Below are 23,543 nucleotides of genomic sequence, written 5' to 3'. Positions count from 1 at the left end.
TTGTAGCAACAGTTCTTCATTCTAGTGCTCCTTGTTAGTAACGTATGGCAGAAGACCAACCTCACTGAAGCAGTCAAGAGATTCTTCCAGACAGGGCAGCCGAGCAATAGCTTCACAATCAAGACACACATGTGGAAAGATTCGCTCTTGGTTGTATAGGATGCATGAGTAATAACTGCGCTGCTGATGGCTCCAAAATCGATCGAAAGAGATCTTTGGCTTCGAATACGGATTCTTGGAGCTGTCGAAGAAGGTGTTGCAAGCTCTAAAGCTGCTGACATTGAAAGATCCTCGCGAAGTTGCAGCACCTGGAAGCCTTGGCAGTCTTGGCTGTGGCTTCTGAACCTGAGGCCTCTGCTCCACATGGTAGTCATACTGTGGTCCTGGAACAGTGGGAGAAACTAGGATAGGCCATTTCATTGTGACCAGCTGTCCACGATCAAAGGCCTGTTCTATGGTGTGAGGCCTAGGAGGTGGAACGGTGGCTTCAACATTTACATTTGCTTCAGGCTCCACATTGTCTTCAACCATGACAGTGTCATTGGCTTCAGCATTGTTGTTTGTGGCAGCCTCAGTGTTTTCAACCTCCGTTTGCTCTAGAACAGGATGGTCAGTCACAATCACATTCTCCTTGAGAATGACTGGTTCTGTAGCAGGGGGTGTGGCAACTCTTTCTTCTTCTCTTTCTCCTTGATCTTCATCGGTTGATGCAGCCGGAATGTCTTCAGCAGCTTTGGCTTCAGACTTGGAGACATTCACAATAGGGGTGGCTTCAGGAAACACTTGACGTGCTACTGAGCTTTGGTGCACCTCCCCTTCCGGAATGCTCGAAATGGTGACCAGTGGCCCGGGGCCTTTGTGAAGCCTGCGGAATGCGTGCGACACCTGTGGTGATGGAGAGGTCTGCACCATGTAGTTGTCGTCGTCAAGCACCAGAGTGGTGACTTGAGGTGATGGAGTTCTGGGTGTCTCTTCATAGATAGGGGTGTCTTGCTCAGGGCGATCTGCCCATGAGTCATCCTGAGCAATTGGCGTCAAGGGACGACCAGTGCTGATGAGTTCACTGTTCGTAAGAACAGGCGATGATACTGATTGGTGTTCGATCTGAGGAAGGACTTCATCATCTTCAACATTGTCATCATGACCAATGTCTTTAGCTGTGATGGGGTTGACAACTGGAACTTCTTCATCTTCAGGAGCCTCTCTGGAAGCAGGCTCGTGGATCACAAGATGACGCTCTTGGTTGGTGGAAGCTGGACGGGCAACAGAAATGGGCTCAACCACAAGAGGCTCAGTGGCCGCAGCATGATCTTTCTTTGAAGACTTTGTCTTCAATTTCTTCTTGGAAGGAGCCTCATCAAAGGTGTTCTTGTGCTTGCGCTTCCTGGCATCAGCTTCAGCTGCCCTTGTCTTCTTCAGTTCTGAAGCTGCTAAGGGGAACTTAGGCTTCGAGCCTGTCATGCTGGCAGGGAAGACAATGCGAGGTTCTTCCTGCCTTGATGCTTCAGTTCGGGCCACAACAGACTTCTTTGTTGGCTTGGCAGATATTCTTTGGTCGATGCCAGGACGCCAAAGAGCTTTGCGCTTTTCGGCTTCATTATGTGCTTGAATGCACTTCTCTGCAAAGTACTTCATGTGCTCTCTAAAACCTTTAGCTTCTTCCCTCTTGTTGTGAAACTCTTCCTTGGGATTATGCATCATCTCTTTGAAGATTTGAACATCTGCCACGCTGAGCTTGGCCATGTTCTTCTTGAAGTGAGCTTTCTCATAATCAATTTTGTTCTTGAGCTCGACTATCTTCTGAGCCACGGCCATCTCATTGGCAATAGCTCTGTGAAATGTGACGCTGATGTTCACGGGCAGCTGAAGATCATTAGTACTGATGGTCTGATCATCAAACCACTCGTCGATGAAGTTGTTCAAGATGTCAACATCAAAGAGGGGCAGATCATTGAAGATCTCCGCCTCTTTCTTGCTATTGATCAGTTGCTCAAGTGCGTCATCACCAAGATCTTCATCACTTGACAGATCAATGGTGTCTTCTTCGTTCGTGAGAACGACAGCTGGAGTCAGTTCATGCCCGGAAATCTTCTTGGGCTTCTTGGCTTTCTTGGTCTTCTCGGCCTTCTTGGAGACACGTGACAGGTCTTCAGATTACACACTGGCTTCAGGAGGCGCAATGGCCAATGGATTCATAGTCGAAGCTTTTGGTGTGGTAGAGGGCTTCAAAGCTTTTGTCTTCTTAGCCTTCTACTTTGGTGGTGCTGGCACATCTTTTGAATCTGCGTCACTAGCAGATTGATCCACTGTAGCCCTCTGAGCAGCAAAATGTGAGAGAAGACCATCAAAGTTGGCGAAGGGGCCGATGGCATTAGGATTGGTATCACGTGTGCCGTCAGCCCTTGGAGCAGATGGACCAGAGTTGAAGTTGAGGCCCGGCTCCTTCTTGTTCTTGGTGGCTGACTCCTTTGCAGACTGATAATTGCGCTTGAACAGATTGTCTTCATGACACCATAACAAGGATGATGGGTTGGTATTCTCTGGCTTCAGTCCTCGGACCATGCATGGGTAGAAGCCTTGAGCAATGGCTTTAGGCACTACAAAAAAAGACACATCCGTGACATTTTGGGCCGAACGATTTATTTCTGTCATACCTATGACACTTCTATGACGATAATTGTGACAAAACCCGCTATCATCATAGATGTGGTGGGGTCCTACTTCCGTGACAAAAAATCATGACAGAAAATGGGCTTTTCGTCCTGGGCGGGCCGGAGACGCAGCTGCATGACATTCTTTGGGCCGTCCATGATGAAAAAACCGTGGTAGAAGCCAGGGCATAGAAAATATGGGGGAGTCCCCGGTTATGGTGGGTGGTCCGAGGCCGAGCGATGCATGTTTCCCTTGTACATACGCGCGTGTGTGCGAGGCGTTGGGCTCTAACTGAACTCGAGCGATTGCACTGCAGGCTACGCGTTACTGAACCCGAGCGATCAATCAATGGTTGTTAACTGAACCCGATCGAGCGATTCCTTCGCTATTGCTGCTAACTGAAGCGGATCGATGCTGCCTCTGGATGAACAGTGAGTGTTGCGGGGGGGGGGGGGTGGATGAACAGGACCCCGTGGTGTTGCCTCTGGATGAACAGTACCCCGATCGATCGAGCCGCTTGGGGCTGGATGAACAGGACCCTGTGGAGGGCAGGATGAACAGGACCACCCCGTGGAGGGCAGGATGAACTGTAGATGGTGGAGGGCAGGATGAACAGTAGCCCGTGGAGGGGTGGTTGAATAGGAGCCCGTGGAGAGGGTTGGTTGAATAGTAGCCAGTGGAGTAGCACGCGGTGGAGGCTGGATGAACAAGAGCCCGTGGATGAACAGTCATAGGTGGAGGCTGGAGGAGGTCGACGGTGGATGAACAGTAGCCCGTGGAGTCCCGTTTTGCGGTACGCCACACCCGTCCCAATGAACAGGACCCCCGTTTCGACCGTAGCACTCCAACACAAGTCTGTTTCCTCCGTTTTGCGGTACACCACACCCCTCCCGATCAACAGGACCCCTGTTTTGACCGTACACTACTAGGGAAAACCCTAGCAGTAGCGCTGGTTTTTTGCTCACTAGTAGCGCGAGTAGGCACACTACTAATAAGGTGCTACAGCTATTGCTTAGCAGTAACGCGTGCCCGCACGCGCTACGGCTAGGACAAATAGCTGCAACATTTGTTCACTCCCACGCTACTGCTAATGTAACTACTGGCAGCGTGTTTTCTCTCCATCGCTACTAGTATTATTTTTTTATTTTTAGTGTATTTATGCGCCATCGTACAAATATTGGTACAATACCAGTTATGAGGTTTACATCATTATGTCCATAACAGTGTGTCAAATGAAGGTGGATTAGGTTCAAGTGGAGGCAATATGTGGTGCATGTCAAAAGTATACTACTAATCCAAACTTGATCTAGTTTGGACTAGTACTACTTTCGATGTGCATCACATGTTGCCTCCACTTAAATCTAATCCGCCAGCACAAGCTATTTAATCATCATCATAGTCATTACCACCAACAGTATTTATTTAATCAACACTAACACTAGCTAATAATAATCATCATAGTCATTACCACCAACACTAGCTATTTTATCATCATAGTAATAGTGTAGCACATCATCATCCTCAAACTCATTTCTAGCTAGCTAATCACTCCTGCTGCTCTCTCTTAGGTAAAATAACATAAAACTTGTGTAGCTCTCCTCCTTGATCAAGTTGGAGCATGCAGATGAACCTGTCTCCTAATCGTGGGTAGCGCATCTATTTTCTGCCCCCTAGTACTTCTCCGCGCTCCCCCATCACATATTTGGTCCATTCTTGCACTATTAAGCATCCGTCGCTAATCTTGAATGCACTAATGTAATCTGTAGGATATCTTGGCCGTAAGCTAATAATACTCATGGTACCTTTAGTCTCAATCCCATAAGGCACAACATTCATCGGGAGTCCCTATTGAAGAACATCGTATGGTAACATACTTAGCAATGAAGTTTAGCTTAAAAAATAATGTATGGAAAAGATGCACTGAGGACAAATAGTAAAAATCTTACCATCCTTCCTAAATAGATGTGACCGTAGTTCATTACGAACACTATTGGTCGCACGTTTTCAGTACTAACATTTCTAAGTGCAGGAAGAAAATTTGTCTTGATGGTATCAAGATCCTCAAGCCATGAATCATAATGACTTAGCTCCTCGCAGTTTAGTTCAGCCCCGGGACAGTAGTAGGTCCTGTCTACCAAGTGCTGGACATGTTTGCTTGCACCGAAATAACCTGACAATACAAATTAGTTGTCAACTATTTTTGAATAAACAATATCAAAGACATAAATATGGTTGAGAAACTTACATAATGGTATAACTGGAGGCGTCTGCACATCGACCCAGATCTCGGTATTACCTTCAATATCATCTTCCGGACGAATATCAAAGGTGATAACCATATCAGGCTCAAATGCATAAGTCTTGCATAGTGATCGCCATGTTTTGCATCCAAAATAGGTGTAGTCGTCTGAATTGTACAATTTTACGTTGAAAATATAACCATGCTCAGTCTTCAAGTAAAATGTCTTTTCCTCCATAGTATGACTGAAACCTATCTTATCCAATACAAAAACTCTTGCATGGCAGGGGATACGCTAGTAGAATAGTAAAAAAAGACTTGTCATGCTTAATGTCATGCTTAAATTATAAGTTGAAGCAAATGAAGCAAATGTCATGCTTAATTACGAAAAAAGACTTGTCGTTGTGACTTACTGTATCCACTTCGAAGTTCTCATTCTGCTTGATGCTGAAGCGCATATCATCATCTAGGAAGAATCCGTCGCACAGGCCGCGCTCGTCTTCGCAATATTTGCAAATACTAAAATCCTTTTCATCGTCAGACTTTTCCTATGTTCATAGTTAAAATATTAATTGAAAATCGATCGAAGACAACTACCAGGATACTCAACACACAAATCCGGGGCACTCGATATTTCCTACATATTCTAGAACAAGTCATGACAAAATTCACGGAAAAATTCGGCATGACCTTTGCTAAAATAGGACATATCGAGCGCCTGAAATTTGCCGGAACAGAAATGAATCAGCACTCCGGCAAAACATAGGCCACTCGGATGTGTAACCTGCAAACATGACCGGCCACTTGGGCAAGCACATATCCTATTTGAGCAACAGAAGATATACATTTCAAAATATCTTATAGGACTCAAATTAGCATGCATTCAATAAGCAAAAGTAAATCATCTCATGCGTCCGTACATCGTCGAATATTATCACTAATACATCCCGAATAGTGTCACACATATAACATCACTAATACAACTAAAACCCTAGCACACAACGGGTATCGGCGCGGGCGGTGGACACCCACAGAGAAGGAACCATCACGGGATCATAGCTCCAGTGAGATCCCTAGAGAACCTGCCAGGTATTGGAGAACCTGTGCTCCAACGCAAACAAGTAGCGACGGACGTGCGCGTCCTCCTCACTGACACGGTGACGCACCACCTCCGCGGGGTCCTCAAGCCTCTGGACCGTCACTGGCCCACGTGACCGCCACCAAAGAAGGTTCGGGTCAATGACAGGCTGGCTCCACACCAACCTGCGCCTCCCGGTAGGTAGCACCTCCCAGTACCACCCCAACGGAGCCCAGTCCCGGACATGGCCCGTTTGGTCAAGCAGGTGTGGTCCTCCGCCAACTCAACGACGAGGATGCGGGATAGGCATCGTCGACGTTGATGCGGGAAAAATTGCTTTAACTAAAAAAATAGCAACAAGTTCTTACTAACGAGTTCTATTAATTCAATTAGTTCTTACTAAAAATAAACTTACTATAAATAAAATAAACTAATACCTAATTACTACCTAGTTCTTACTAACTAATTAGTACCTAGGAACTACTGCCCTAATTACCATATAAGTAATTAACTAACTAGCACTGAAAATAGCCTAGGGTTCATACTAACTAGCACTAAATAGCTAGGGTTCATACTAAGCAGAGAAGAGGGATCGGAAGGGGAGAGTGCTTACAAAGGGCGGGGAGAGAGATGGGGTCGGGGGAGACGGCGGCACCGAGGCGCGGCGAGGCGGGGTCGGGGGAGACGGCGGTGAGGCGGGTCGAGGGAGATGGCGGCGAGGCGGGGTCGGGGGAGACGGCGATGAGGCAGGGGCGAGGGAGACGGCGGCGAGGCGGGGTAGGGGGAGACGGCGGTGAAGCGGGGTCGGGGGAGATGGCGGCGATGCGGGGTCAGGGGAGACGGCGGCGAGGCGGAGGTGACGAGGAATAGTAGAGGAGAATTGGGGGAGGAAGCAGAGGAGAGGGTATCAGGCCGAGCGGGGGGTTAGGTGAAAATAGCTTTAACAGTAGCGTGGGGAGGCAAAACGCGCTGCTGCTAAAATCCGTAGTAGTAGCGCTGTTTGTAGAAGGGCGCTACTACTATACCTAGCATGTCGGGAACGGTGTGGCAATTATAGTAGTAGCGCGTTCTGTTCCTGCCACGCTACTGCTAAGCGGGTAACAGTAGCGCCGTTTTAGCAGACGCGCTACTGCTAAGTAGCAGTAGCGCCTCATTTTAACAAGCACTACTGGTAATATTCTGTGTATAAGGTTTTCCCTATTAGTGGTAGGAGGTCCGTTTTCTCCGTTTTGCGGTACGCCAGACCCCTCCCAATGAACAAGATCCCGTTTCGAACATGGCCGGTCGAACACAAGGCCATTTCCTCCATTCTGCGGTACGCTAGGCCTCGTTTCCATTGGCTGTTCCATCCAAGCCCTCCCGATGAAGACGACAATGCATTCCGTTCCGACACAGCCGGTTGGCTCCCCATGAACACGACGACGACACTATTTCTCCGTTCCGACCCAGCCATGTACATGAGCCCTGGCCGTACGTACGCGCGAGTAGGCGTTCGAGACCCCGCACGTATGTACGTACATGGTCGTATTTTCTTTCTTGCACACTGGCCGCTGTACGTACGTGTACATGCTACATGAGCGCCTCTACTACGACACGTGCGCGCCTCTACATCGAGCAGTATGTACATACACATTCACGACCAGAATGACAATGCTACGTACGCTTTGACCAGGTGGGTCCCGACTGTCAGGCACTTCCTTGCCTGCGAAGATGTAGCTGGTGGGTCCCAGTAGTCAGGGGGAGAATCATTTTTTTTGCCCGGACGCACTTCCTTGTGTGCGAAGACATAGCTCGTGGGTCCCAGCAGTTAGGGGGAAACATTTTTGTCACAAAATACGGTGGCCCGTCCGGTGGGTCCCCGTTGTTAGGTGGAGGAATAATCATTTTGCGTGTAATAAGGAGGCACTTCCTTGCTGCCGCCGTGGACCCAGCTGTCAGCCTCTCCACGTATAGTACTCTTCCGATGGAAGTCGTTCCTTGACCATGTTGACCACGCCATGCCGAGAGCACCAGGGCGGTGGACGAAGGTGAGGCCTAGGAAGGGGACGACGCGGAACCAGGGAAGACGCGACAGTGGAAGCCCGCGCGGAGAGGAGTACAAGGGTTCACTAGTTCAGCTGCGGTGTAAGGCTGCCGTCACCGCAGGGCCTGGCCAGCGGTGGGAATAGTAGGGGGCGGTGAGGTCTCCGCGACAGGACAGCCGACCACGGGAGGCAGGAGCACGCGGCACGACCGGCGCTGCTTTGGGCGGCTGGAGAAAGAAGACCAGAGGTTGAATAGGCACTACGACCGTTGGATGGACATCGTACGGTCATTGGAGCTAGAATCATTCATATTGACTAAGTTGACAAAGCACTCCGTCCCCGTCAACTTAGTAGGCCCACAAGTCAGCCACCCACCAAGGTGGGTCCCAACTAGCAGGGGGAGTATTCATTTTTTTGTGCGTAATAAGGAGGTACTTCCGGTGGGTCCGAGCTGACAGCGGAGGGAACGTTTTTTTCGTGAAATACGGTGACCCGTCCAGTGGGTCCCAGCAGTCAGGGGGAAACGTCTTTTTGCAAAATACGGTGGCCCGTCTGGTGGGTCCCTGTTGTTAGGTGGAGGAATCATTATTTTCCACGTAATAAGGAGGCACTTCCTTGCTGCAGCTGTGGACCCAGCTGTCAGCCTCTCCACGTACAGTACACTTCCGATGGAAGTCTTTCCTTGACCACATTGACCACGCCGCGTTCCGTTGCATGCATGCATCCATGGGCGTGGTGCGTCCCCACTGTCAGCCTCTCACGTACAGTCATGTTCCGATGACTCTCGGTTGTTGACCAGGTTGACCACACCGTGTCGAGCGCAGCAAAGGCCGGTGGACGACGGCGAGGCCCCAGACTGGAATGACCCGGAGATGGGAAATACAAGGAAGTGGAGTCGTATATGGAGAGGAGTGGGAAACTTGACTGGTTCGGGTGCGCGGCAGCATAGCCGCGGTGCCGCCCACGGGAGACAGGAGCAAGAACAGAGGTTGAAGAAGGAGCACGGCTGTTGGATTAACATCCAATGGTCCAGCTTCTAGAATCATTTGTTGATTAAGTTGACAAAGCCTTGCATACACGTCCACTTAGTAGGCCCACAAGTCAGCCACCAAATCTGACGGGACCCAGCTATCAACGGGAGGAATAATTTTTTCGCATAACAAGGAGGCACTTCCTTCCATGCGAAGATACAGCCGGTGGGTCCCAGCTGTCAGGTAGATGAAACATTTTTTTCAGCTTAATAAGGAGGAACTTTCTTTGCATGCGACCATGGACCTCGTGGGTCCCAGCCGTCAGGCTCTCCACGTATAGTCCTCTTCCGATGACTCTTGTTTGTTGACCACGCCGCACCGAGCGCAGTGAGGCGGTGGACGACGACGAGGCCTCGGACGGGAACGACTCGGAGATGGGAAGACGCGGCAGTGGAGTCGCGGATTGAGTGGAGGAGAAGGGTTATAACTGGTTCTGGGGCAGCGTGGGGTTGCAGTCGGTGGAGAATAACAGGAGGTGTGCAGGGGTGGAGGGATAGCCTGGCAGACGGTGGGGTAGCACTTCGCAGCAATGCGTGCTAAGCAGAGCCGCCAGCCGCCGGAGGCCGGACCAGGTGGCCCCGACGACGCTGGAGGAAGAAGGCGAGAGATTTAAGGTGCATGCCGACCAAGTTGACAACGCCCTGCGTAGGCTTCGACCTATTGGCCCACTTGTCGGCCTACAAAAATGTGGCATATATTTAACACATGTTTTCTAGAATGTACAATCCATTTGCTGCGCTGGGTGAACAAATAATTTCACGTCAATGCAGGCCATTTATATTATCTAAGAAATCCCATCCCATTTGCACTTCCTTAAAATACACGAATTAGCTGGGCTCGTTATATATAATGTTATGTTAGAAGGAGCAATTAATATATAAAAAATAAACTGGAAAGGCACATTTTTTATATACATAATTAACAAATTAGTGAGTTATTGCTCAAAATAAAAAAATGAGCGCATTATTATTACATTGGTCCTTAAAATCTTCACAAGCTTTTGTACGCAATCACAAGGATTTTCCTTGCTTGTGAGTCAAAAACAACCAGGATTTTCCTTGCTAACTTCTTATAAACATTTACTTTTATAAGTTAATAACACGTGAGATGTTTTCATAATGTATATATAAGTCTCTATAAAATATACGATAATAGTAATAATATAAATATATATAATGTGGTTAAAAAATACATTGGGCTGCCGATCTTTAAGAAAAAGCCCATAGGCCGGTATGGACCTCAAAAAATAAGTTGAAACCACTGTCACCCGTATGTCGTGGGCTACGCATGTTAAAATACAAAACCTAGGCCTAGCTGATACTTGTTCGCCCTCTAGAAAAAAGTGATATCAGATCCCCGAGCAAACTGGATTATAGAGGGGGCCGGCGGCACGACTAAAGAAGCACATCAGGAGAGATTTTTTTCTTCAGTGGATGGCTCTCGATGGCGTTTTTTACTTGCCTCTACACCATACAACTTGTATTTTTAGCCTCCCAGACCGTGGTGGACCAACAACCCATTTGCTGGGCGGGCCAACCTACAAAAACCAGCACTCGATTTTTCATCAAGCCCCCAAAACAACGCATTACTATGTTTGTTTTGAGGCCGAAAACATTACGGCAGGGGTTGAGCGGGGGAGGGGGCAAGACAAAGCAAAACGATTAAAAAGAGCTGATGCGCCGTTGCTACCCTAACAAAGCAGGTGCAATTCTTCTCGGGAAGAAGGTGTGCCGTTGACACCCACACGTCACATACCCCACAGTAGGCATACTAACAAGTTCACACACAAGCACAACGGAAAAGGTAAAATTTTGTATCAAACTCAGGTTCACAGGACACGTTCATATTCATAGCCAACATTCACTATCAACAACTCAAAAGATTCATATATACACAAGTTCAGCATGTCTATGGATCCAAATGATTGATAGATCACAGAACAATATTCATAGATAATTCACAAAAAGATTCAGATATACACATGTTCAGTATGTTTATGCATCCAAATGATTGAGATCACAGCCAATATGATCCATGGATGAACATTAATTACCTAGGGTACAGACTAGTAAATGGTGTTCAGACGGAGGTATTTCTTGCTAAAATTAATGCTTGTACAAGTAAACTTTTGAGTACATAAGAGGCAGCACAGACAATCTGAACTTTGCTTGTAGGTTTATCCTCAAATAGTGGCCTCGTGCCGAGGGAGGTTTGAGCAACTTGGCCACTACTTTCATCCAACTAGTTTACTGGCTCATCTTGGTCCTGTAGCTCGCCAAAATTCTACATTGCAGACTGGTAAATGGTGTTCAGTCAGAGGTACTTCTTGCTAAAATTAATGCTTCTACGAGTAAACTTTTGAGTACATAAGAGGCAGCACAGACAATCTGAACTTTGCTTGTAGGTTTATCCTCAAATAGTGGCCTCGTGCCGAGGGAGGTTTGAGCAACTTGGCCACTACTTTCATCCAACTAGTTTACTGGCTCATCTTGGTCCTGTATCTCGCCAAAATTCTACATTGCAGACAAGAAAGGAGGCGGTTGAGAAAATGAACCACCCAATTTTTTTGTGTAGTTCAACTGAAATGGAGCATCCCTGGTGTGTAGACTGATTAAGTGCCAGATAAATATATGCGTCAACCAACTTGTCTGGAATCTCTAGACTCCATGCCATACAGTTCGCTACCATATGTGCAGATAACCAAAAGGCACACGTTGGGACCAAAGACTGTACTGCGTTTTTCTGGGCTATGCGCCAAGCAATATTTTTGGCGTTCACTCTCCTAATAGTTGGAGTTTGACAATTGGTTGACACCGGTTGATACTCGAATGAATATAGTCACTTCTTCTTGTCAACATCGATGCTTGTCTCAGTGAACTTTGGAGCACATAGCAGCATCATAAGTACCTGTTCATCTGATCTTTTTGTGCAGTTCTATTGAAATCACCCGATGCAATGATTTGCCTGCGAGTTCAGGCTCCAAGTTACTCCTTGATGAAATCGACAAACAGTAGCACAATACCAAATTACCAATACATATGACAAGCACAATACACTACAAGAAACCTGTTAATCCATGACGGATTTTCGTTGACGTTTTCAAAACTGTCATGGACGGCCTTGTACAGCCCCGCAAGCCCGCCAAAGCCCACTAAAGCCCGATGAACGTTTACCCATATAAAAACCTAACCCTAACCCCCTCCTCTCTCGGTCCTCCACAGCCCCTCCTGATTGCCCATCGCCGCCGCCCACCACCTCCCCCCTCCTCTCCTAGAGCCACACCCATCCCAATCCATCTTCCTCCTCCCCTCCGCCTCCACCTCAACCACCCAGCAATGGCACATCGCCGCCGCTCACACCCACCAGCCACCTTGCTCATGGGCTCGGCCCTGTCCCCCATCCTTTCCTGACGTTCTCTCCTAGAACAGATCAAGTAGCCGACAGCCAGATCCGCAGCGGTCCTTCCAGTGGCCATCTCATGGAGCTCATCCACTAGGTACCCACTTCTCCCCGTGCCTCCCTCTCCCCTTCTCTCACTGATTCGATTTGATTCAATTTCGCAGCCGTGATTCAACTTTGTCAAGTTGGTGATGTTGCTGCCTCGAAGGACCTGCCGAAGTGGAGAAGGAGGCCCACCGGCGCCATGGGTCGGTATATTCCGGCGCAACCAGGATGATTGCCAGCTCATCAGCTCAAAGGTTTTACTGCCATTTGCCTCATTGCTATAGACATATACATCATATCAATGTGTATTTTCTTGTCCTGGTACTTCCTCGTATCAGTCCTCTGATATACAAAATAAAAAAATTGGTGATTTCCTGACGGAGCAATTTCTGAATGTTGTATGTCGATAATCCAGATTTAGGTTTTGTATGTTATTACTAGAATAACGGGTCTGGTTTTGTATCTGTTCCATATGATGTTGATTTGATGATACTTCAGTTAGTCGTCTTGTATGTTATAGTGTTAGGAGCCAGGGGTTTATCACTTGCATGCCTCAGTTTATGGAACTACAGCAATCTGCACAATAAGAAAAGGAAGTACAAAAAATACATGACCACAGATGTAGCTTCATTTTTTCTGAGTCTAAGTTTCATCATTCAGTACATAGCTAAAAATGAACCCCAAAGCAAGGGTAGCAATTTTATAGCGACCGGTGCAGGATTACAATTTTTTGCATTTATAGCAATCACAGATACTAGCTATGTATGTATATTTCTTAAATGCTTAGATGAAACTCCATTTCTCTACTTTGAATGTTGATGTGCTGAATAGAGACCCTCGACGACGCAAAAAAAATCATGCTTTTTTGTGCACTTTGCTTCAATCAGGTTGTGTTAAGAACGCCAACCATGGAGAAGCTGCTGCGGGGGTTAAAGGGTCAGGTGAGGACGCCTGGAATGCAGCTCAACATCACTACCATAACTTCAGGTCCCCTGTACCAAATGTGACATGCCTCCTCCATACTCTCTCCCTCTGTTTGTTGTGATTCGGTAGTTGTGCTTTGCTGATGTTGTTTCCCCAACAGAGATCCTCGAGGCTGACACAGAAAATCATGACGAACACCAACAAGTTTGTCAATGTAACGACTTCTCCTGTCTCTCTTGTTGGCGCCACCTCCTCGCAGCGCCTCTCTTCTTCTACCTCTGATTACTCTTCCTCTTGTGGTTTCTCTCAAACACATACTCATGGAAGAAACTCCTAGGAAACACACACACACACACACACACACACTCACAACCAAGAAAGATGACCAGTGGCTTTGCCCAGAACACTTTCTTGGTCATACGAGAGACTACATTGTTTTTCTGCCCTCACGACTGCAAACTTTCTCATTCACTTGATCAACTTAAATAGCAAGTACAGGATAAGACTCACACCTCATGCACTTACTCCATTAACGCTCTAATCCACCTCCTGGAATTTCTCTAGACGCATGCGACTCGGCCAACATGCAAGGCACACCGGTAGAGTCACAAATCCACTCACGGATGCACCAAGACCTATTCTCATGTAGCTACTAACTAACTCATCTAATTCCACTACTAACTTGCGTGTACACATATTAACTGATCTTCACATGAGTACACACCCGCAGTCTAGTAGCTGGACACGACTACATGCATGGATCAACAAAAACAAATAATCTAAATTAGCACCAATAACAAGATTAGTCCCAACATCTCTCTCAACAAGATTTCCTCTGTTTCAAGATTCAACAGAAAAGTTTCTTGTTTTGGTGGTATTTCACCCGCAAACTTTTAACATCAATAATGGCATTTACCTGGGAGTATCATCAAATGTTGATTACATCTGTACATATTAATCATAGCTCTAGAGCAACTGTGGTATATTTGCTGTTATTGCTACAGTCATTTATTTTTTGATCATGGCATGCATGTTCGCTCCTTGTGTATTTGGAGATAAGAGTAGAGGATGGCAACCTTGTCTGCTTTGGGAAAATCACTTGTAAACATCCCTTATTTGTTACCAGTCCTTGAATATAAGCGAAGCATGATGAATTCAAGCCGCGCTTTCCTAACTATTAGTTACTGTTTATGAATTACTTTCTTGGTTCATAGTTCACTACAGTATAGATTTTGATTTTTTTTATCCAATAGCAAGTACAGAGCTTAGTACTCCACAAACAAACTAGTTTCTGTTATTATCTTGAAGTTAATCTCTATCACTTGTTTACTGTCATTCCTGTTTGTTAAGGAATGGTGTGGTACAGTGTATATGCTGGCAGAATTTTCTTTACATAATTTTCATCTTATCGCTTGTATAGAAAATTATTTCTTCCTTATTCTTTTGCATTTCTGATTGAATCTTTAATTTTTGTTTTAATATGGTTGCAAACAACGCTGATGCAAGTACATCTTCATCGTGTTGTACTCATTGTTTCTCTAGCATGCTAATCATTGTCTGATTGCTTTTACTTGGTTCAAATAGGTGACACAAAGTGAAACCCTTGACATGAACTTCATTACTTCCTTGATGTCGAATTACAGCAGAGGATTATTTGTAGAACTATATTACCTGACTTCTTAATATAGTTGTATAAATAATCCTTTCATGAGCATATGAACTTGATTTTTTTTGTTGTACTTATGAATAAGAAATGATCTATCCATCCGTTTGTTTTAAAATGATGTTGACCTTTCAATGTTTGGATGATAAAATGTCACATTTATAGAATAATTTTTTGAACTTGTAACTAGTATGCTTTTCTTCATGTGTGTTGCCCACATTTACGTCATACCTTAATATAGAAGTGGTGTGTCCATGGATGATTGCTTGGGAAACCAACTAATATGATTACTCTGGATTCATTTGGGAGCTGGCTTTTATAGCTTATTATAATTTTGTATGTGTTTTGATTCTATGCAGGTTTGGCAATTAATCCGTGTCACTGGGGATTGAAGTTTTTAGTATGGATTATTTGGGTCCGGATAGCTGCCTTGAAGCGGTGGTGTAGTGTTGGAGATTAAAATTAGCTAGTAGTCCATTTTATCTGAAGTCGTGTTACTCATTTTTTTAAATGCTTATAGGGCTTTCTAGATATGCTTGAAAGTTTTTATATTAAGCATTTTTTCAATCAGACTAGATTGTTGGAACTCTGTATTGTCATGTGAACAATTGCATTTCTTGAATGAATCCAATTTAATTATCTTGTATTAAACTGTGTTACATAGAGAAAACATGATGTACAAAAAATTGGCAATGGGTTGGACTAAAAAAAACAACCGGTTTGACTGTCCACCAAAAATATTGGGCAAATCCCCAATTTAGTTGGTTACAACACCGGCCACGTAGACGCCTTGTTAGATTCACGTTGCAGCCACGTCATGTAAATCAGTGACGGCTTGTTCCGTCATAGCCTAGTTTGGGCTTGGCGGGCCTGGGGCAGATCCATGATGGCCAAGAACCGTCATGAAAGGTACAATGTAAAATTATGACGCGATATATATGATGGACGTCTGGTCCATCATGGATGGGCACGCATGACAGTTTTTGGCTGGTCCGTGACGGACTAAGACTGTCATGTATTAACAAATTTCTTGTAGTGGTAATCCGGATAAAGACCAGTACCAGCCTGTGTGAGGTAGCATATCAATTACTATTTCTTTTGGCTGGAAGCCGAGATAAGCCAAGCGACTGATAGCAAAGGAAGAACGCAAGCCGAGATTAGCGACTAACAGGAAAGGAAGGAAGCTGTCGAGGCAATGAAGCACCCAAAGTTTTTGTGCAGTTCCGCCAAAATCGAGCATCCCTATTGGCACATATATTGAGAGAGTGAGATTACTGTAATAGTGGGACTAGTTGATGAAACATACACTAACAAATAGAAGCACCCTCATTATCTTAATGGGTAAAGTTAGCATTCCCTCCCTGCTCCACCACATGATTTACCTCATAGACAAACATACACACGTACATGATTCACCATAGGGTGCTACTAAAGATTTGTTTAACTCCGACAGGAAAATTAGGCAGCAATAAATTAGTGGTACTTAAGTACTCCTAATTAATTAAGTGAGACAGCAGAAGTGGAAGGGCACCCTAGAGGATCGTCTCACATGTAAGGTAGTCATTGTCGGAGCCCTTGAATGGCCTCGACTGAGGCCTCTGGCTTCAGCAAGATCGCCTTAGCACTGCTTACTCTTCTTCTTCCTCTTCTTGCTTTGTTTCTCAGTCTCCTCACCAGTTGGTGAAACAAAGTCCTTCTATTTCAGAATTGGTTTTGTCAATGAGGGAGTACAAGTGTACTAGTAAAAAATAGCATTATTTTATCATGGCAGTCGCAAAAATAGAGATGAACACATGCATTAAATATCATTCTTACCTAAAGGAAGGTTATCGTGCCAATATGGATGATGAGGATTGGAACACAGATCTCCCTTTGTGCAGTTCCACCGAAATGAACCAACTATTCCATTCTGACATTCCAGTTAAACAACACAAAATTCACTTCTTTTAAAAAGAGTTTTGTGCAGTGCACCAAAAGGTCACAATAGCAACCAGGTGAAATGGATATCCCTGTTTGCACAAAAAGCTACAGAGGAAACAGTCAGAGTCTCAAACAATTACAGGCAAAAACATTTGGCTAAACTTGTCATGGCTTATAATAGTGGCATGGATTCATTTTACCAGGGGCATTAGATTAAGAACAACTAAATATTTGGTATAAGGGCATGGGTGCACCAGCAGTCTAGCACCATCTACCTAAACAGGGGCATAAAGTGGTGATTCATAGTTTGTTGCCCCGAGAAACAAACATCCAAGAAACATATCTGGGTTGGTCCCATTTTTGTTCACTCTAGCCACCTACTCCTATGTGTGGATAGCAAATCTAGTCCTGGTCATACCACTGTGTACAGCATTACCCCTATATTTCCCTTTTCGACCAAGAGACCGGTTGGATGACCAGTCTGTACTACTTTCACCCCCTTGCCTTCCTGTTTGTACCAAGTCCGATGTACTACATACTAAATTCCCCCACCCCCACATTATTTCTTGTTTGAACCAAGTACAAGATTCGACTCCATGAAGTAGCTTTACCTCTAACAATAGAAGAAAAAAATAGGTGACGTTGGACCATACGATCGAGAGGGGCCGAGAGGTAGAAAATGATGCACATGCATCGACGTAGCGAGCTGGGGAAGTAGAGCTAAGGAGGTTTCGAAGGAAGACATACCTGAAGGTCGTCGGGATGTGGATAGGTGGGCGGCAGGAGGCCGGATCCGCCCACACTTGGGCAACGACGAAGGGATCGGAGGACCTCTCGCACCGGCGCTCAGCCAGAGATAGCAGTGCGGCCGGCAGTGGATCACCTCCCTCGCTGTCGACGACGGCCTAAACGCTACCCCTCCTCCCCTTCACCGGCGGAGGGGGATACGTCCGGATCTGTAACGAGCGGTGAGGATAGAAAGACAGTGTCTTTTGAAGGGAGAAAGACAGTGTTACCACCCCTATCTTGTTTAGATCTAGAGAGGATGAGAGTGTGTGAATAAAGCAACCCTAGCAAGCAAGCGCGGAGGCTCCGGCCTATATATACATAGTGGGTAGTTTTCCTTTTTCACTCCATCAAAACAATCTTATAAAATTGGGTACTACGTGCCAGGTCGCCATTTTTTAGTTGTTGATTGTTTTTTGAGATAGCTACCCGCTTGTTCCAAGTGGTGTTACGGTGTGCCAGGTCGCACTTTGTATCGTTCAAGTCTGGTACAAGTCCCTCCATTAAATGAACAACCACCCCCTCATAAAAATTGTGAAAAGCCCACGGCTAAAATTATCGGAAACGTGGGTTGCCCCAACATGCATTATTATTTATATTTTCTACTCCCTCCGTTCCTAAATATAAGTCTTTTTTATTAGCCACACCGAAGACAAGAATTTTTTTTATTAGCAGTGAACCCCACATGTCATAGACACAAAAAGTGTGGCAAGATTCCCTTAGGCAAGCCAAAGTGTGTAACAATTTGAGCAACTCAAGTTAGGAAAGTGTGGGAAAAATAATGTGCCAACATAAGACAAACATAGTCACAATCCAAACAGCCCTAGTTTTCTGGGACATGCATGAATGCATCAAATCAACACATGCAAGTATCAAAAGGGAAGTCACGGCATGCATGCATGCGTTGTACTCCCTCCGTTTCCAAATATAAGTCTTTTTAGAGATTGCAACAAGTGACTACATACGAAGCAAAATATGTCTACATGCATCTGTATATGGTAGTCCATTTGAAATGTGTAAAAAGACTTATGTCGAGTGTAGTGCTTTGATGTGTCGCGTCAACTCGTACAAGACCGAGAAGTTTGATTACTACAACGCCCTCTCCCTTGCGGACTGAGCTCTGGTGCCTTAACTGCACCTGCCTTTGGCTACATGACAGGCGGGCCAACCACCTGTTGGGCCCACCTGTCATAGATGCAAAGGCAGGAGAAGTAAGTCAATGAAGTTGCGTCCCTCCCTCGCGCATGAGCGTGGTGGCTGGCAGGACTAGTAGGAGCTTTCGCTACACGCTTCTTGACGGCGGCGAACTTGCGGATGGAGTTGACCATCATGTCGTCCATGCGAGAGGTGAAGCCGGCGTCTGCGAGGGCTATGATGCCGGCGGTCGCCAGCACCATCTAGAAATGATGCACGGAGCGGGGCCACATGCCAGCGTCTTGGATGATTTGGCACAGCCGACTGCCGCTCATGACCATCACCTCCATAGGTGCTTCTGGCTCCTGGTCACTTGGTCTTGGATTGGAGTGAGCAGTGTTGCACAGAGACTAAGGAGTAGATGGATTGGAGTGGTGGGGCGCCTTTATATGAGAATCCAAACTCTGTTACATCCACATCGTGCTGGCTCTATTCTGCTTCTCCAATTAATTCCCTCTGCATGTAGAGTAATTTGAGGATGCATCATTGACCATTCAATGTCTCGAGAACCGCTACCCTCTCCCTCCTTGGCATTCAAGCACCTATGGAGGCGAGGCGACTGCCGCTCGCGTCTATCGCGTGTCAGGAGACGTTCCCGTCGACGATGAGGTGCCTATAGTGACTTCGTAAATTTCAAGATGATAGTAATAGTATACTCAATATTGTGCACCGCGACCAAGGCCGAGAGGAAAACGAGAGAACTACATAGTATTTATTTACGGTGCAGATTCACTCATTTTGCTCCATATGCACTCCGTCTCGGTGCAGTCTAGTCACTTGTTGAAATCTCTAGAAAGGCAAATACTCTTGTCTGGTTTATAGGGCTATACTAGCAAGTAGTACTACAATAGTGGGCTCACATAGCAATTTTGTCTCATGCAAGAGCCTGGCTATATGCGTGCTCCAAGGTTCGCAACTGCCACATTGGGGTTGCACTTGGCTCTTCGCCTCTTCGAGAAGACGAACAATGATGTTACTACTAATGCTTCTACAGTATCGAATCCACTGCTGCATGTTCTAATCCACTGCTGCATGTCCGTCCACTGCGAGTGGGAGGGATAAGCAAAAGCTTGTCCTCGTCTGCGAGCCACCACGCGCATGGGCGAGGGAGAAGGCATGTAGTAGTAGTAGTAAATTCATGCTTCTCCTTGTTGTACGAGTTGACGCGATACATCATAGCACTGGATCCACATGGTTGCCTCTAAACTTGGCTGAAAGACCCGCAGTGTACAATACTCCATTTGCTGCAACCTCTGGCATTTACCCCACCACAAATTAAAATATATATTCCTGTCTTGACCAGATGAGCGTGCAAACTAGAATCACCAGGATGACAGGTAGGGCCATAAGATTATTTTAACCAAAAAATATAGCATGGAGCTGACCCCAACAATTTTAGGGCCTGTTTGGTTCCAATAAATCACCTGACTTATAAGTCAGGTGACTTAAAACCAGTGACTTATAAGTCACGCCTGTTTGGTTGTCATCTGACTTATAAGTCACCTAACCACACCTTCTCACCTTGTTTTTTATGTAAAGGTGATGGGACCCACGCAAAAGGGGGTGACTTTAAGTTGGGTCTGTTTGGCAAAATAAGTCACTTTTTCACTTTTCGACTTATATGGAACCAAACAGGCCCTTAAGCTTACAGGCACGGTACACACTATCCTAGACTACTCTACACATGAAACTGCTGTTGGGGAACATAGTAATTTCAAAAAAATTCCTACGCACATGCAAGATCATGGTGATGCATAGCAACAAGAGGGAGAGTGTTGTCCATGTACCCTCGTAGACCGAAAGCGGAAGCGTTAGCACAACGTGGTTGATGTAGTCGTACGTCTTAGCGATCCGACCGATCAAGTACCAAACGCACGGCACCTCCGAGTTCAGCACATGTTCAGCCCGATGACGTCCCTCGAACTCCGATCCAGCCGAGTGTTTAGGGAGAGTTTCATCGGCACGACGGCGTGGTGACCATGATGATGTTCTACCAACGCAGGGCTTCGCCTAAGAACCGCTACAGTATTACCGAGGTGGACTATGGTGGAGGGGGGGCACCGCACACAGCTAAAAGATCGAACGATCAATTGTTGTGTCTATGGGGTGCCCCCCTGCCCCTGTATATAAAGGAGCAAGGGGAGGAGGCGGCCAGCCAGGATAGGCACGCCAAGGGGGAGTCCTACTCCCACTAGGAGTAGGACTCCTCCGATTCCTAGTAGGAGTAGGAGAGGGGGAAGGAAAGGGAGAGGAGGAGAAGGAAAGAGGGGGCTGGCCCCCTTGCCCTAAACCAATTCGGTTTGGGCCTTGGGTGGGGGGGCACGCCCCACACTCCCCTTGCCGCCCTCTATTTCCACTAAGGCCCATGTAGGCCCATTAAGCCCCCGAGGAGGTTCAGGTAACCCCCGGTACTCCGGTAAAAATCCCGATTTCACCCGGAACACTCCCGATATCCAAATATAGGCTTCCAATATATCAATCTTTATGTCTCGACAATTTTGAGACTCCTCGTCATGTCCGTGATCACATTCGGGACTCCAAACAATCTTCGCTACATCAAAACTCATAAACTCATAATATAACCGTCATTGAAACTTTAAGCGTGCGGACCCTACGGGTTCGAGAACTATGTAGACATGACCGAGACTTGTCTCCAGTCAATAACCAGTAGCGGAACCTGGATGCTCATATTGGCTCCCACATATTCTACGAAGATCTTTATCGGTCAAACCGCATAACAACATACGTTGTTCCCTTTGTCATCGGTATGTTACTTGCCCGAGATTCGATCGTCGGTATCTCAATACCTAGTTCAATCTCGTTACCAGCAAGTCTCTTTACTCGTTCCGTAATATATCATCCCGCAACTAACTCATTAGTTGCAATGCTTGCAAGGCTTATAGTGATGTGTATTACCGAGTGGGCCCAGAGATACCTCTCCAACAGTTGGAGTGCAAATCCTAATCTCGAAATATGCCAACCCAACAAGTACCTTCGGAGACACTTGTAGAGCACCTTTACAATCACCCAGTTACATTATGACATTTGTTAGCACACAAAGTGTTCCTCCGGTAAACGGGAGTTGCATAATCTCATAGTCATAGGAACATGTATAAGTCATGAAGAAAGCAATAGTAACAAACTAAACGATCTAGTGTATGCTAACGGAATGGGTCAAGTCAATCACATCATTCTCCTAATGATGTGATCCCGTTAATCAAATAACAACTCATGTCAATGGCTAGGAAACATAACCATCTTTGATCAATGAGCTAGTCAAGTAGAGGCATACTAGTGACACTCTGTTTGTCTATGTATTCAGACAAGTATCAAGTTTCCGATTAATACAATTCTAGCATGAATAATAAACATTTATCATGATATAAGGAAATAAATAATAACTTTATTATTGCCTCTAGGGCATATTTCCTTCAGTCTCCCACTTGCACTAGAGTCAATAATCTAGATTACACAGTAATGATTCTAACACCCATGGAGCCTTGGTGCTGACCATGTTTTGCTCGTGGAAGAGGCTTAGTCAATAGGTCTGCAACATTCAGATCTGTATGTATCTTGGAAATTTCTATGTCTCCCACCTGGACTAGACCCCTGATGGAATTGAAGCGTCTCTTGATGTGTTTGGTTCCCTTGTGAAATCTGGATTCCTACGCCAAGGCAATTTCACCAATATTGTCACAAAAGATTTTCATTGGACCCGATGCACTAGGTATGACACCTAGATCGGATATGAACTCCTTCATCCAGACTCCTTCATTTGCTACTTCCGAAGCAGCTATGTACTCCGCTTCACACGTAGATCCCGCCACGACGCTTTGTTTAGAACTGCACCAACTAACAAATCCACCGTTCAATGTAAACACCTATCTGGTTTGCGATTTAGAATCGTCCGGATCAGTGTCAAAGCTTGCATCGACGTAACCATTTATGACTAGCTATTTGTCACCTCCATAAACGAGAAACATATCCTTAGTCCTTTTCAGGTATTTCAGGATGTTCTTGATCGCTGTCCAGTGATCCACTCCAGGATTACTTTGGTACCTCCTTGCTAAACTTATAGCAATGCACACATCAGGTTTGGTACACAACATTGCATACATGATAGAGCCTATGGCTGAAGCATAGGGACATCTTTCATCTTCTCTCTATCTTCTACAGTGGTCGGGCATTGAGTCTTACTCAACTTCACACCTTGTAACACATGAAAGAACCCTTTCTTTGCTTGATCCATTTTGAACTTCTTCAAAACTTTGTCAAGGTTTGTGCTTTGTGAAAGTCCAATTAAGCGTCTTGATCTATCTCTATAGACCTTAATGCCCAATATATAAGCAGCTTCACCGAGGTCTTTCATTGAAAAACTCTTGTTCAAGTATCCTTGATGCTATCCAGAAATTCTATATCATTTCCAATCAGCAATATGTCATCCACATATAATATCAGAAATGCTACAGAGCTCCCACTCACTTTCTTGTAAATACAGGCTTCTCCAAAAGTCTGTATAAAACCAAATGCTTTGATCACACTATCAAAGCATTTATTCCAACTCCAAGAGGCTTGCACCAGTCTATAA

This window comes from Triticum aestivum, chromosome 7A, assembly GCF_018294505.1.
Source record: "Triticum aestivum cultivar Chinese Spring chromosome 7A, IWGSC CS RefSeq v2.1, whole genome shotgun sequence".
NCBI classification, from domain to species: Eukaryota; Viridiplantae; Streptophyta; class Magnoliopsida; order Poales; family Poaceae; genus Triticum; species Triticum aestivum.
The sequence above is the reverse complement of the archived record's forward strand: the minus strand, read 5'-3'. Positions refer to the sequence as shown.